At 42.6% G+C, this 13922-nt stretch overlaps 1 protein-coding gene and 1 long non-coding RNA gene across 3 annotated transcripts in view; one reads left to right on the forward strand and one right to left on the reverse strand.

The window, feature by feature from the left end:
* Rere (arginine-glutamic acid dipeptide repeats) overlaps positions 1-13922 on the reverse strand; it is a 370202-nt gene that overhangs the window by 293451 nt on the left and 62829 nt on the right. The gene's annotated exons all lie outside the window — the stretch shown is intronic.
* Positions 10424-10899, forward strand: LOC125354536. Its single transcript, XR_007211497.1, has 2 exons — positions 10424-10746; positions 10832-10899. It is a non-coding gene; the product is annotated as an uncharacterized LOC125354536 (long non-coding RNA).

Here is a 13922-nt window from a genome sequence, read left to right on the forward strand (position 1 = left end):
CGGCAAGTATGAGGCCCCACATTTGGTCCTCAGCACTTCAGAGGAAAAGAAATGTCACACACACACACACACACACACACACACACACACACACACACATTTTCTTTTAATCCACTGACAACAAATACCATTAACAGTCTTAGAAACACATGCATGCGCATGTGCTCTCACCACGCACATACAGGACAAGAGATTGACAAAGAAGTAGGCAGACTGATTTATTTTTCATAACACAGCAGGCTGCACTACATTTTGCCACCTACAAGCAAGACTCTTGAATTAGGCAATCCATAATACCAATTTCAACATACCCCCAAGACCATCAACCCACAAGAAGTAAAAATAACTGATAAAGTCAATCACTATAATCTTAGTAACTATAAATAAAAACTTACCATTAAGAAGTAACAGTCTTTAAATACATATAAGTTATAAGCAAAAGTACAAATGTATCATCTGGCTTCAAGGAATCAGCATAAATTTTAAAAACAGAACTTACCTATTTGTTTACTCTGTTACATACCATATATCAGCTAAGGTCTTTTAACAATATTATAAGATGGATAAAAGAAAGCAAAACAGAGTGTTTTCAATTACCACCGACCATCAGGTTACCAGTGGTATAGTTCAGTATCTCTCAAGCATAATGTCTGGAGTTGGAGGAGGCTGATGAATTTTAATGATATTGTTTTATCAACCAAAAGTGCTTCCTTATACTTCACAAGTTCATTAATAATTCTCTTAAGAAGCCCTAAATTAAAGCTTTGCGAGCAAAATTTGCTTTAGTTCTGCTTTGTTAGAACTAAATGCACCAACTGGCAAATTAAGATGTGGAAACACACTTTAAAGGTTATGCTTTGAAAGTATTCAATAACTCAAACAGAGGTATCATTAGGCAGTAGCAAAATAAACACTGGGATCTCATTTCATTTGCTATCTGTTATGTCTCACATGGATATTTTTACAATGACCACCAAGAGCTAATAGGATAAACTTCGAAAGGAGACAAGCATGCACTCCCTAGATTTCCATTAGAGGAGTGAAATGTAATCAGAACAGATCCCATTTTCGGCATTAAAAACCATCAAGAGGCCAGTAATTGGCATAGAAACCACTATCACTCAGCGTGCACTGTGCGCTGTGCTCAGGGTCCTCAGTGTCCCTGGGGATGCTGACTGGCACTGCCAGTAGTGACTGAAGAGTCAGGAAGCAGTGAGAAAGGCTTGCAGCCAGCAAACATTTAAACTAAAAATAGTGCATTTACAGGAGAGCTGGCTAAACTATAATCAAAGTCTGTATTTCCAGCTTCAATAGTAAACACAGTTGTTAGTAGTGGTTAACACACTAGACTGTAAGTGCACGCCATTTCAAGTAAGAAACATCTGTTGTTATACTCCATTTCTCTGCTCCCAGGGAGTGTGAGAGCACCAACAGGATCAAATACAGCCTATGAAAGGTCACAGGCTGAATGAAAGGTCATAGGTTATATGGAAGAGCACAGTGACCTATGAAAAGTCAGCTCACCTCCTATAATTCCACATTCCAAATCTCTAGCTTTTCCCTTTGAGAATCTAACCTATCCCTCTACTACCTAGCCCCCACCAAACTGAGTAAGATTCCTGTTTCCACACATACGGAGTGGCAAAATGCAGAAACCTGCACATGGCCAGGCAATGGCAGAAATGCCTCCTTTCTCAAAAGAAAACATAAATGACCTAAGTTCAATGGTTCATTGGCCTCCAACAAGGCACTAGTCACCGGAATTCACTTTTTTTAAGTTCTGGAGATAAAATTTCCATTTCACCACTGTACTTTGAGGGGAGATTTTTAAGTAGTGAGTGATAAAAGAAGTCCCATCTCATCCCAGCAAACTAAGCTTCCCAGGTTTGTTTTGTTCCTTTTTATTTTTGTTTGTGTTGCTTGGTGCCAGTACCAGGGTTACTAAGGGATTCTGTCTCTCTTTGTCTCTCTGTCTCCCCTCACCTCTCCTCCCACCTCCCCTTCCCTCTCCAGCTCCCTCTCCCTGGGGGCTTTTTCACTCATGCCTAGAGCTCAACCACTTGAGCCACAAGCAGCTTTTTTTCTGGTTAATTAGAAATAAAATCTCAAGGACTTTTCTGCCTGGGCTAATTTCCAACCTCCATTTTCAGATCTCAGCTTCCTGAGTAGCTAGGATTACAAAAATGAGCCATGAGCACCCATCTAGCTTCTCAGTCTTTAGGAAATAAACCTGGTAGTAAAAAAAGGGCTCAGACTTTGGGGTCAGATGGATGGTCAGGGATCTTTCTTCCTGCTCTGCTGTCCACTAAGAGGGTTAATCTTGGACAAATCTTTGTAGGCTCACCTCCAAATCAACAAATACTCACCTTGAAAATGTGACCAATAGCCAGGTGCTGGTGGCTCACACCTGTAATCCTAGCTACTCAGTAGACTGAGACCTGAGGATCTCAGTTCAAAGCCAGCCTGGGCAGGAAAGTCTGTGCGATGCTTATCTCGAATTAGCCACCTAAAAACTGGAAGTGGAGCTGTGGCTCAAAGCAGTAGAGCACTAGCCTTGAACAGAAAAGCTCAAGAGTAGCACCCAGACACTGAATTAAAGCACCATGACCAACAACAACAAAAAAAATGTGACCAATTGTAGTATCTACTGCACAAGGCTAGCATGATGATGAGATAATGTAAGTAAAGCCTTGGTCAGAACATCCAGCTCACAGGAAATGCTCAGTGAGTGTAAAGCATGTAATAGCACTGAAATCAGGGACACAGTCCCTGGGCTTATTATAAGAACCTGATTAGAACAATCAGACAGGTCCTAAATCACCCCCATAGTGAGGTTGGTAATTCATTATTTGTTTAGGAAGCACATCTCTCTGTAAAATGCAAGCAGAGAGATAGCCAACTCAGCATTCAGATGTTCATTCTTGTTACCACTACTGCTGCATTATTTATATGGTCCGGGGAGCTGTGTGTCTGGAAGATGCTAGGATGGATTCTCCAAGCAGAGTATCTATCACAAAAGGCAGGGCCTGTCTCAGCAACACAGCAACAACCTTCCTACGCACACTGCACTGTGTGCTCTCTCCAGCGCTCTCCCCCCACCCCCAACATCACCACTCACACTCCAGAGAGCACAGTGGAGCCACACAGTGGCCAAGTAATGTCAAGACACCATACACGAAGCTTTTGACCCAACAATTTGGATGACATGAAATGGTATGTCATTAGATGATTCTTTTTGTTACAACCTTGCCATTATGATATTGCTGAATATCCCAAGAGGCCCACAGTGCATTAGAAACAAAAAAGAAATTATACACTTCCAATAGGTACTCTACTACATACTTACTAAAGCAAAACTAATGAAATAACTAGAACACATAACATAAAAAAACTTATTATATAACAAAAGCAGAGAAGTAGATTTACCATCTGCTAATTCTATAGTCACAAGTCCTGTGTTTGGGTTATTGTCTTTATTTCTATTTTCCATGAACGTTAAAAAAAAAATTCCTACCAACATCTTTTCTGCTACTCAGGAGGCTAAGATCTGAGGATCATGGTTTGAAGCCAGCCCAAACAGGAAAGCACATGAAACTTACATTCAATTAACCACTAGGAAAACAGAAATGGAGCTGTGGCTCAAAGTGGTAGAACGCTAGCCTTGAGCAGAAACGCTTAGGGAGAGTGTCCAAGCCCTGAGTTCAATCCTCCACAACAAAAACTTACTTGCCCAATGCCAGAGGTCACACCTGTAATTCTAGCTACCCAGAAGGTAGCTTACCAGCCTAGGCCAGAAGTCTGTGAAACTCTTATGTCCAATTAAACACCAAAAAGCCAGAAGTGGAGCTCTGGAGCAACTGATAGAATACTAGGCCTTGAGCAAAAACACTCAGGGACAGAGCCCAGGCCCAAAGTTCACACACCAGGATCAGCAAACACACAAAAAAGTTCAAGCCCAAGGACCAAATAAATATGCACACATATATGTATATAATATGTATATAATGTTAACTATGTCCAATACCACTGCAGAAAATTATTCACACCCTTCTCAATGCTACCATTCTTCAATGTTAAATGATAGCACTTCACAGGTTGATTTGGTCCAATGGATGGTTGAGCAGTTTAGTATATAGGCTTTTTGGCATCAGAGTCTCAACATTGTAGTTCAGGCTGGTCTTCTCCTCCCCTCCCCCCCAAATATATGTGGCGCTGGGGAATTGAACCCAGGGCTTCATGTATACCAGACAGGCACTCTACCCCTAGGCTATATTCCCAGCCCCTCAGGCTGGTCTTAAAACTCATTATCTTCCTGCCTCAGCTTACTACCACTTGCTGGGATTATAGGCATGTACCACTAAACTCAACTTTATTCTTTTTTTTTTAATATATTCTCCAATCTCTCCTACTAATTTATTCATTCATTAAAGAAACTGGTGGCTCACACCTGGAATCCTAGATACTCAGGAGGAGGTTGAGATCTAAGCCAGCCGGGGCAGGAAAGTCCCTGAGGCTCTAATCTCCAATTAACCACCAGAAAACCAGAAGTGGTGCTTTGGCTCAAAGTGCTTGCCTTGAGCAAAAAATCTCGGGAACAGCATTCAGAGTTCAAGCCCCATGACTTACAAAAAAAGAAAAAAGAGGATGGGCAGTAGGGTACTAAAGCAAGTGGTCAGAGAAGGTCTCACTGAGAAGTAACATTTCAACAACCCTTTAAAGATGTAAGGACGCGAGCAAGTGGGTATCTGAAGATGGACATTGGGAGAAAGGGGCACACCAGAACCAAGCTTGAATAAGAAAGGGCAACAATGGAAGGCACAGAAATGAAGAGACAAATGCAGCAGTGGTACTCATTGAACACTATGTGGAAAATGAACGATACATAGGGGTGTGCTTATAATTTTATAACCATGACAGCACTAAAAGAGGTAAGAAACACACATCTCGGGCTGGGGTTATGGCCTAGTGGCAAGAGTGCTTGACTCATATACATGAAGCCCTGGGTTCGATTCCCCAGGACCACATATATAGAAAATGGCCAGAAGTGGCGCTGTGGCTCAAGTGGCAGAGTGCTAGTCTTGAGCAAAAGAAGCCAGGGACAGTGCTAAGGCCCTGAGTCCAAGGCCCAGGACTGGCAAAAAAAAAAGAAAGAAAGAAAGAAACACACATCTCTGCCCCCCCCCCCCAAAAAGCCTATTTGTTCAGGAAAAATAACCAGGCCCTTCTAATGTCAACAATCAAAGTTTTAATCTCTCTCCTGCACCCCAGTTGGCCACTGCTTCTTGGAGCAGGAGCTACTCATTGAATTTCAAGCCCTGTGCTGCACAGCTTGGACAGCTAGGAGCCATAAAGAGTAGGCTTCCCTAAGCCCCCCCGGAAGCCTGGGACTTCCCAGCCGACCCCAGCACAACATGTCGGGGGGGGGGGGGGGGGGGCAGAAGACCACTGCCAAATTCTGGCTTCTTCTACTACAGGATTAAAACCTCTTCTGGGTGCAAGACTGACCTGGACCGATGCGATTTGGCAACTTGGTCTTACGAGTGCTTTCCCTCTGCAGGAAGGGCTGCTGGCCTATGTGGAAATTTTTTCATCACAACCTGGCAATCCGCTGTCCTTTCTAACTACTTAAACAAGGAAGGTGGGTCATCTGGTGCCAGTTAATATCAAAATTTCAAACTAATTCTTCTTAATCATGGAAACTCTTATCTCTGTATTGACAGACATGACAAGGAACTGAACAATCATGTATTACTAAATGTGTACAAGTAGCTCTTTTTTTTCTGCACTGACTAAATTTGCTTTTACATACATTTTTATAAATATATGATCTGCAGTTTTTGTTTTTATTTTTAGATACATCCTACCTCCAAGTGACATAGACTATTTAACTTAAGAAGTTTTAAATTTTTATTTAAAACAAATATATATATTAAGTACAAAAGGTTAAAGTCTTTTGAATGCAATAAATACTATTGCACAGAATACTAAATACTAATACAAAATAATAAATACTATTCTGCACAGAATAGGCAGAAATCATGACAGGCTACGTCATTAACAGCTGATTTGTAAGAAAAGAACATTGCATGCTTGCAATCCTAGCTACTCAGGAGGCTGAGATCTGAGGGTCACAGTTCAAAGCCAGCCTGAGTTAGAATCTCCAAGAATGCTTATCTCCAATTAACCACCAGAAAAGCAGAAGTGGCACTGTGGTTCAAGAGGTAGAGCACTAGCCTTGAGCAAAAGAGCTAAGGGACAGTGCTCAGGCTCTGAGTTCAAGCCCCAAAACTGGCTCCCCCACTCAAAAAAAGAGCACTGGCAAGCCATCCCAGCACATCACAGCACCATGCCTGGCAAATGGCACAACAACAAACAGCTGTGAAATAAATCCAAGTGGTGGAGCCATTGCTGAACCTGGATCTCTGTGGCTCTTGAGTTCACATTCTACTTTCTTCTCTGACTTGTGGCTCGGAATCCTGACTGCCAGAGTTGGGGTGTTTCTGTGAAATGTGACCTGTTGACTGAGGACTGACTCCAGTATTTAGAAAGCTCCTGTAATCTACGGGCCACCGTGAGTGCGTGCCACGGCACAGCATCATGCGCCTTTTCCAAGTAAACAAGTAACTAGAAAGGCATGATCAGGATTCTGCAAAGGGGCACAAAGGAATATCGAGAGCCAGCCACTTGACCTAGTCTAAAAGCCCTGGAGGGTAGTTTGCTGAGAGTTGAAATACTGAGGAAAGTAGCCAAACTGTATTCTAGGCAGTGGAATAACATCTGCAGGGACCCACCAAAAACAGATTGCATGATGGATTTTTAAATTGTCTTTCTAAGCCAAGCTCCAGTGGCTCACACCTGTAATCCCAGCCACTCAGGAGGATGAGATCTAAGGATGGTGGTTCAAAGCCAACCCTAGCAGGAAAGTTGTGACTCTTATCATCAATTAACCAGCAAAATGCTGAAAGCGAAGCAGTGTCTCAAGTGACAAAGCACCAGACTTGAGTGAAAAAATTAAGTGACAGAGCCCAAGGCCTGAGATCAAGTACAAGCATCCACAAAAGACAGCAAGACATGGGCTGGGATGTAGCTCAGCGGGGGGGGGGGGGGGGGAATCCAAAGCAACCTTTGTAGCTCAGTGGTAGAACTCTTGCCTCATATGCATAAGGTTGAGGGGTTTTATCTCCAGCACCTAAGGGATAACAAAAAAAAAGGTACAGCTTTCTCTGGCTCTATATAGCTGTCACTAGCTTCATCTATACTTAGTTTTTGAATCAATCAATTCCTTAGCAACTAAGAAAGAAAAAGGAGGGCTGGGGATATGGCCTAGTGGCAAGAGTGCCTGCCTCATATACATGAGGCCCTGGGTTCGATTCCCCAGCACCACATATACAGAAAACGGCCAGAAGCAGTGCTGTGGCTCAAGTGGCAGAGTGCTAGCCTTGAGCAAAAAGAAGCCAGGGACAGTGCTCAGGCCCAGAGTCCAAGACCCAGGACTGGCCAAAAAAGAAAGAAAGGGAGGGGAGGGGAGGGGAGACATTAAATATTGTCTGTTGGGGCCAGGTCTAATGTGTCACACCTACAATCCTTACTACTTAGGAAGCTGGATCAAGGTTCAAAGCCAGCTTGGGCAGACATATTTGTGAGATTCTTGCCTACAATTAACGAGCAAAAGGTCAGAATTAAAGGCATGGCTCACACAGTAGAGTACTGTGAGCAAAAAAAGCCAAGGAGAACATGAGAATCAAGTTCAAGCCTCAGTACCCCCCTATACAGTCATTCACATGCACACACACACAAATACTGTCAAACATGTAATGAAGAAATGATTAGGGAGGGGGCTGGGGATATGGCCTAGTGGCAAGAGAGCTTGCCTCGTATACATGAGGCCCTGGGTTCGATTCCCCAGCACCACATATACAGAAAACGGCCAGAAGTGGCGCTGTGGCTCAAGTGGCAGAGTGCTAGCCTTGAGCAAAAGGAAGCCAGGGACAGTGCCCAAGACTGGCCAAAAAAAAGAAGAAATGATTAGGGAGGTAACTCAATGTGTGTGAAATCCAACATAGAGCAGTGTAATGGCACATACCCATTTAACTCTTAGCACTCAAGAGGCAGAGACCAGAAGACCTTGAGTTCTAAGTCAGTAAAAGCAAAGCAGAGGAAGGAAAACATTCACTCATCCCTGAGAGCTTCCCGTGGGGCAGTAAGTGTGCCAAGTAACAGAAACAGGTAACATTAGCTGGCAATGGAAAGAGCATACTGTGAAACACCATTCCCAACTGTGCACAGCTAACAATGAAAGGACAAGAGATCAACAAATCCTAAGCCCCTTACTCAACTCTCAACAACCTTCATTTTCTTGAGGTCCACTCTCAGAATACTTTCAAGACCCAATTAGGTAACTGCCATCAGGTTACCTAATAGCTGCAGTTGACCCAGATCCAGGAAAGGCCAGCATCTCTCTAATACACTTACCAGCACATCTCATCAATGCCTGAAGAAAAAGAGAATCCTAAAATGAGAAAGGGACTCAGATTGTTTAGGGCAGAATGAGTCTTCTAGACTTGTCTATGAAACTCCATCCACTCCAAAGTACTTTAATCTGCTCCAATGTACTTTAATATGTATTAACTGAATAAATTCAATGTATGTTGGTAGACAAATTCGTAATTCAAATGGAAATCAAAACATTTCCTTAAGAATAATTTTTTAATCAATTGTTTGTTTTTTGGTCAGTCATGGGGCTGGAACTCAGGACCTGGGCACTGACCTTAGCTTTTTTGCTCAAAACTAGCAATCTAGCACTTTGAGCCATAGTGCCACTCTCAGGGACTTTCCTGCCCAGGCTGGCTTCCATCCTCAGATCTCAGCCTCTTAAGTAGCTAGGATGACAGGCCTGCGCCACCACTGCCTGGCTTTTCATCCATTCTTCTTGAGAATAGCTGAAATAAAACAAATTGGGCAATGCCAGGCGCTGGTGGCGCATGCCTGTCATCCTAGCTACTCAGGAGGCAGATATCTGAGGATCATGGTCCAAAGCCAACGCAAGAAAGTTCATGAGACTCTTATCTCCAATTAACCACCAGAAAAACAGAAGTGGAACAGTGACTCAAAGTAGTAGAGCATTAACCTAAACTTGAGTGAAAAAACTCAGGGACAGGGCTGGGAATGTGTCCTAGTAGTAAAGTGCTTGCCTCACATACATGAAGCCCTGGGTTAGATTCCTCAGCACCACATACCCAGAAAAGGCCAGAAGTGGTGCTGTGGTTCAAGAGGTACAGTGCTTGAGGTTCAAGCCCCAGAACGGCCCCCCTTCGCCGCCGCCCCCCCCCCACAAAAAAAACTCAGGGACACACAGGCCCTGAATTCAAGCCCTATAACCAACAAAAAGAAAGACAAACTTCCTACCCAATAAAGGATACTCTGCTAAAAAAGGGCACACATATAAAATAGCAAATATTAAAAATTACTCTTGGGGCTGGGAATATGGCCTAGTGGCAAGAGTGCTTGCCTGGCATACATGAAGCCCTGGGTTCGATTCCCCAGCATCACATATATAGAAAACGGCCAGAAGTGGTGCTGTGGCTCAAGTGGCAGAGTGCTAAGCCTTGAGCAAAAAAGAATCCAAGGACAGTGCTCAGGCCCTGAGTCCAAGCCCAGGACCGGCCAAAAAATAAAATAAAAGTTACTCTTGCCAGGCACCGGTGGCTCATGCCTGTTATCCTAACTACTCAGGAGGCTGAAATCTGAGGATCGTGGTTTGAAGCCAGCCCTGGCAGGAAAGTCCAGAAGACTCTTATCTCCAATAAACTACTCAGAAAAAGCCAGAAGTAGCAATGTGGCTCAAGTGATAGAGCTCTAGTCTTGAGCAAAACAAGCTCAGGGACTGAGCCCAAACCCAGGAGTGCGCCCCACCCGCCCAAGAAAAAAACGTTTTACTCTCACTAAGTACCAGCCTTGAGTTTGAAAAAGCTAAGGAGAGGGATGGGATATGGCCTAGTGGCAAGAGAGCTTGCCTCATATACATGAGGCCCTGGGTTCAATTCCCTAGCACCACATATACAGAAAACGACCAGAAGTGGTGCTGTGGCTCAAGTGGCAGAGTGCTAGCCTTGAGCAAACGGAAGCCAGGGACAGTGCTCAGGCCCTGAGTTCAAGGCCCAGGACTGGCCAAAAAAAAAAAAAAGAAAGAAAGAAAGAAAGAAAAAAGAAAAAGCTAAGGAGAGTGCCCTGGCCCTGAACCCTAAGCCCAGTACCAGCACATAAACGTATACATTCAAAATTGTGTTCTTTCCTCATACTCCTTCCCACTTTTTTTAAGGTCTAAGACTTTACACATGAGAGTGTTATCTGGTTGGCTGGTTAGTTCATTGGTTTTGGTCTAGTTTATTTCACTTAGCATGCTGTTAATATGGGCCCATTGTTGCTTATATTAAGAAGCCATGGTGTCAGCATGGCCTAAGGACAAGTCAGTCTTTCTTCATTTGCCAAGCCTCCCAGGTAGCCACTAGACTGCCATTCAGTAAGGCTTTCACAAAGTCCTAGGCTCTAGCCCTGCCATTTGCAGATCCAGCCAACCAGCCCATTCTGCAAATTCTTGAGTATGGGTCACAGCCATAGTTGCTGATCCAGGAATTTGCTGAATTTGGATATGAAAGCATCGATTTCAGTAGATCTGGCCAACTTCATCAAATAACAAATCATGGGGAGTCATCTGTCTGTCCTTCCTGTCCTGATCCTGGGGAGATGGTAACATAAGCTTGCTTAGTTATAGAACATGAACAGCACAGACGCTGTACTCAGAATTGGCTAATTGGGACTCTTCTTTCTCAAGAAATCCTCAAAGTCCATTCTTAAGTCAGTGAGGAGCTCTACACGAGGGCAAGAAGAGATGTTGTTAAGGAAAACTTTGGCAAAATGCAAACTGGTAAGCGTTCTTCCTCAACATGATTTAAACGACTTTCAAATTAGTACTCACCCTTGTTGTGGATGTGAAAACGTAGAGGAATCCAAAGTACATCAAGGATATACACTGTGGGGGTGGGGTATAATGTAGTTTATTTTCTGTGGGATCAAATTCAGGGCCTGTGTTAAGCATACACTCTACCATTGACCCATATGGACCCCATACCCTTTAACACTTTCACTCATTCAATGTTTTATTCATGGAAGCTTTTGTTCATTGTAATATGAGAAAATAAAAATTTCTTAAAGACAAAAATATTTCCAGACAACAAAATTGCCAGACTGGAAAAAAATCTAAGAGAATTAATGGAAGGAACTATTACAACTAATGAGAGATTACCGTTATTATGTAATAAATAAATATCAGTAGCTTTTTAAATATAAACAACTGAGTAACAGTCACAATTCAAAATATTCTTGAAAATGAAATGTCTTCCATGTCTTTTAAACATTCCACCTAATTTTAACTCCTGGTATATTTTCCATATTAGTGATACCATCCTCTCAAGGTAAATCCTCTCACCTCCTTATACACAATAAGTGATTAATGATACTGCATTTCAGATATTTCTTTTCACCTTCTCTTGACTACCACCACCTTACTATTACCTTACTATTCATAATTTCATTATTTTGCTAGTTTCCTAGAGCTGTCCTGACTAAGTAACACACTAAGTGCCTTCAACTCAAGAGATTATTAGTTGCCTTGCAGTTCTGGACAATGAGAACCCAAAATCAGACATCCACATGGGTTGGTTCTTGGGCTGTTGAGTCAATTAGAGGTTGACAGTTTTTTCCAAACCGGTATGTTTCAAACCAAACGGGGATATCTCCTAGGGACAAATAAGTTACAATGCATTATTTCTATCAAATTAGGACACCATATAGTAGGGAAAGGGTTCAAAACACCTGGACTCTTTTTTTCCAATTAAGTGCCAGGAGCATGAATATGCTTGAGCAACACTGCCCTCTAGAGTCCTTATCTGATATTCTTTTTAGCATGGAAACAATCCTAGTTATGAAATTCTTCTAATTACACAAACTTTCGGTATTCAATAGGCTAGATTACCCTTTTTAATGGATTAGTAGTAGTCATCATTAAATCTCTATTTCAATAACTCTCTATTATGAAAGATCAAAAATAGGGGCTGAAAATATGGCCTAGTAGCAAGAGTGCTTGCCTCTCATACATGAAGCCCTAGGTTCGATTCCTCAGCACCACATATATAGAAAAGGCACACATATAGAAGTGGTGCTGTGGCTCAAGTTGGCAGAGTGCTAGCCTTGAGCAAAAAGAAGCCAGGGACAGTGCTCAGGCCCTGAGTTCAGCTCCAGGACTAGCCAAAAAGAAAAGAAAAAAAGATCAGAAATATTCCCTGAGAGAGAAAAAAAAATTACCCACAACAAAACTCTCTAATTCATGTTTCTTTTTGTTATGTGTTTGAGTGTGGATCTGGCTGGCCAGAAAGTCTGATCCCTTGATCCTACACCCTGCGCCTCCCAAACAACCTAGCTAATAATTTGCATTTCCTTAAAAAGCTTTAGGAGCTCAAATCACACATGTCCCTACAATAATGATCACTTGTACTGTATATTAATTAACCACTGTGGCCAGGAGCTCTGTCTAGCAAAATCCCAAGCTTACACATGACCACACAAACCACAGCCAATGTAGCCAAAGCTCCCCAGGGGCTAACTTCTGCAACATGCATCTGTCCTCACAGTTCCTAAGCAGCTCCTGCCTTTCCTCTTACCAGGCAACCAGAGCTCCAAAGGGATCTTAAGGAGCTAATGAGAAGCCATGGCAACCAAGACCTGTGGTAGCTGTAAAGCACAAACAGCAATATCCACTTTTACTGAGCACGCAGTAAGCCACCTGCTAAGGACTCCAAGTAAATTAAAACCATCCTTCCAGCCTAATAACTCTATAGGCAGCTATAATACATCCAAACTTGAGATTTTCTATTCTTCATTTTTAAGAGCTATAAGAAGTCATGCTTTACCATTCATCGGTAATAGTATAGTTGTTATTTAAGTGTTCCTAGTTTGTATGGCATTCCCCCCTCCCCATTTGTTTAATATAGATTCGAGGGGCGGGGGGGGGGGGTGGGCGGTAGAGAGGAAAGCAAGCCTGCTCTAATTTTACCTAACAAAAAGAAAGCTGCATTCAATGCCAAAAAAAAATTTTTTTAAGCAACTCTCAAAAAGAAAACTGAAGGACTGTTCAATGTTTCACACCCAAGTATCTGTTTTTACTTTGCAAAGCAACTTAATAAAAGTGATCTTGAGGCTCCAACACAGTAAACAAAAATAACAGCATCCTTTGGGGCTCACAAGTAAAAACAAGATGTCCACAGATGTAGACAGGGAGGAATAGCCAACAAAGGCCTATGGGCCAAGAAGTAAAAATAAAATGTATACAGACTCTAGAACAGAGACAAGCCAAGTAGGGTGCAGAGCCCATTTTTGTAAAGTTTTAATGGAACAGAGCCTCATCCATTTGCTTGCACACGGCCTACAGTGGGGTACAATCCTACAGTGATAGAATTGAGTAGCTGCAATAGAGACCATATAGCCTTCAAAGCCTCAAATATTTTCTATAACTGACCCTTTACAGAATCTGCCAATGCCTACTCCAGGGCAAAGATTCCTAGTGCTTTCCAGTACAGTACAGTACTAGCCTTGAGTGAAAAAGCTCAGGGATAGTGCCTAGGCCCTAAGTTCAAGCCCCAGGACTGGCCCCAAAAAAGGCACTAAATGAAAGTCTTAAATAATTTTACATTAACTAGCAAAAATTCTACAGAACTTTAGCTAATGCTAACTTTAAGTAAATGCTCTAGATATCTACACAGGAATGAGCACAGTATGAAATATAAGCATGTGGAGTAAATACCTATTTGAGCAATGTGTCCAGTTTACAAGGTACCCCAAATTCTGGGGGCAGGCCACAGGCCTCTGTT

Source organism: Perognathus longimembris, chromosome 7, assembly GCF_023159225.1.
Source record: "Perognathus longimembris pacificus isolate PPM17 chromosome 7, ASM2315922v1, whole genome shotgun sequence".
Taxonomy (NCBI): Eukaryota; Metazoa; Chordata; class Mammalia; order Rodentia; family Heteromyidae; genus Perognathus; species Perognathus longimembris.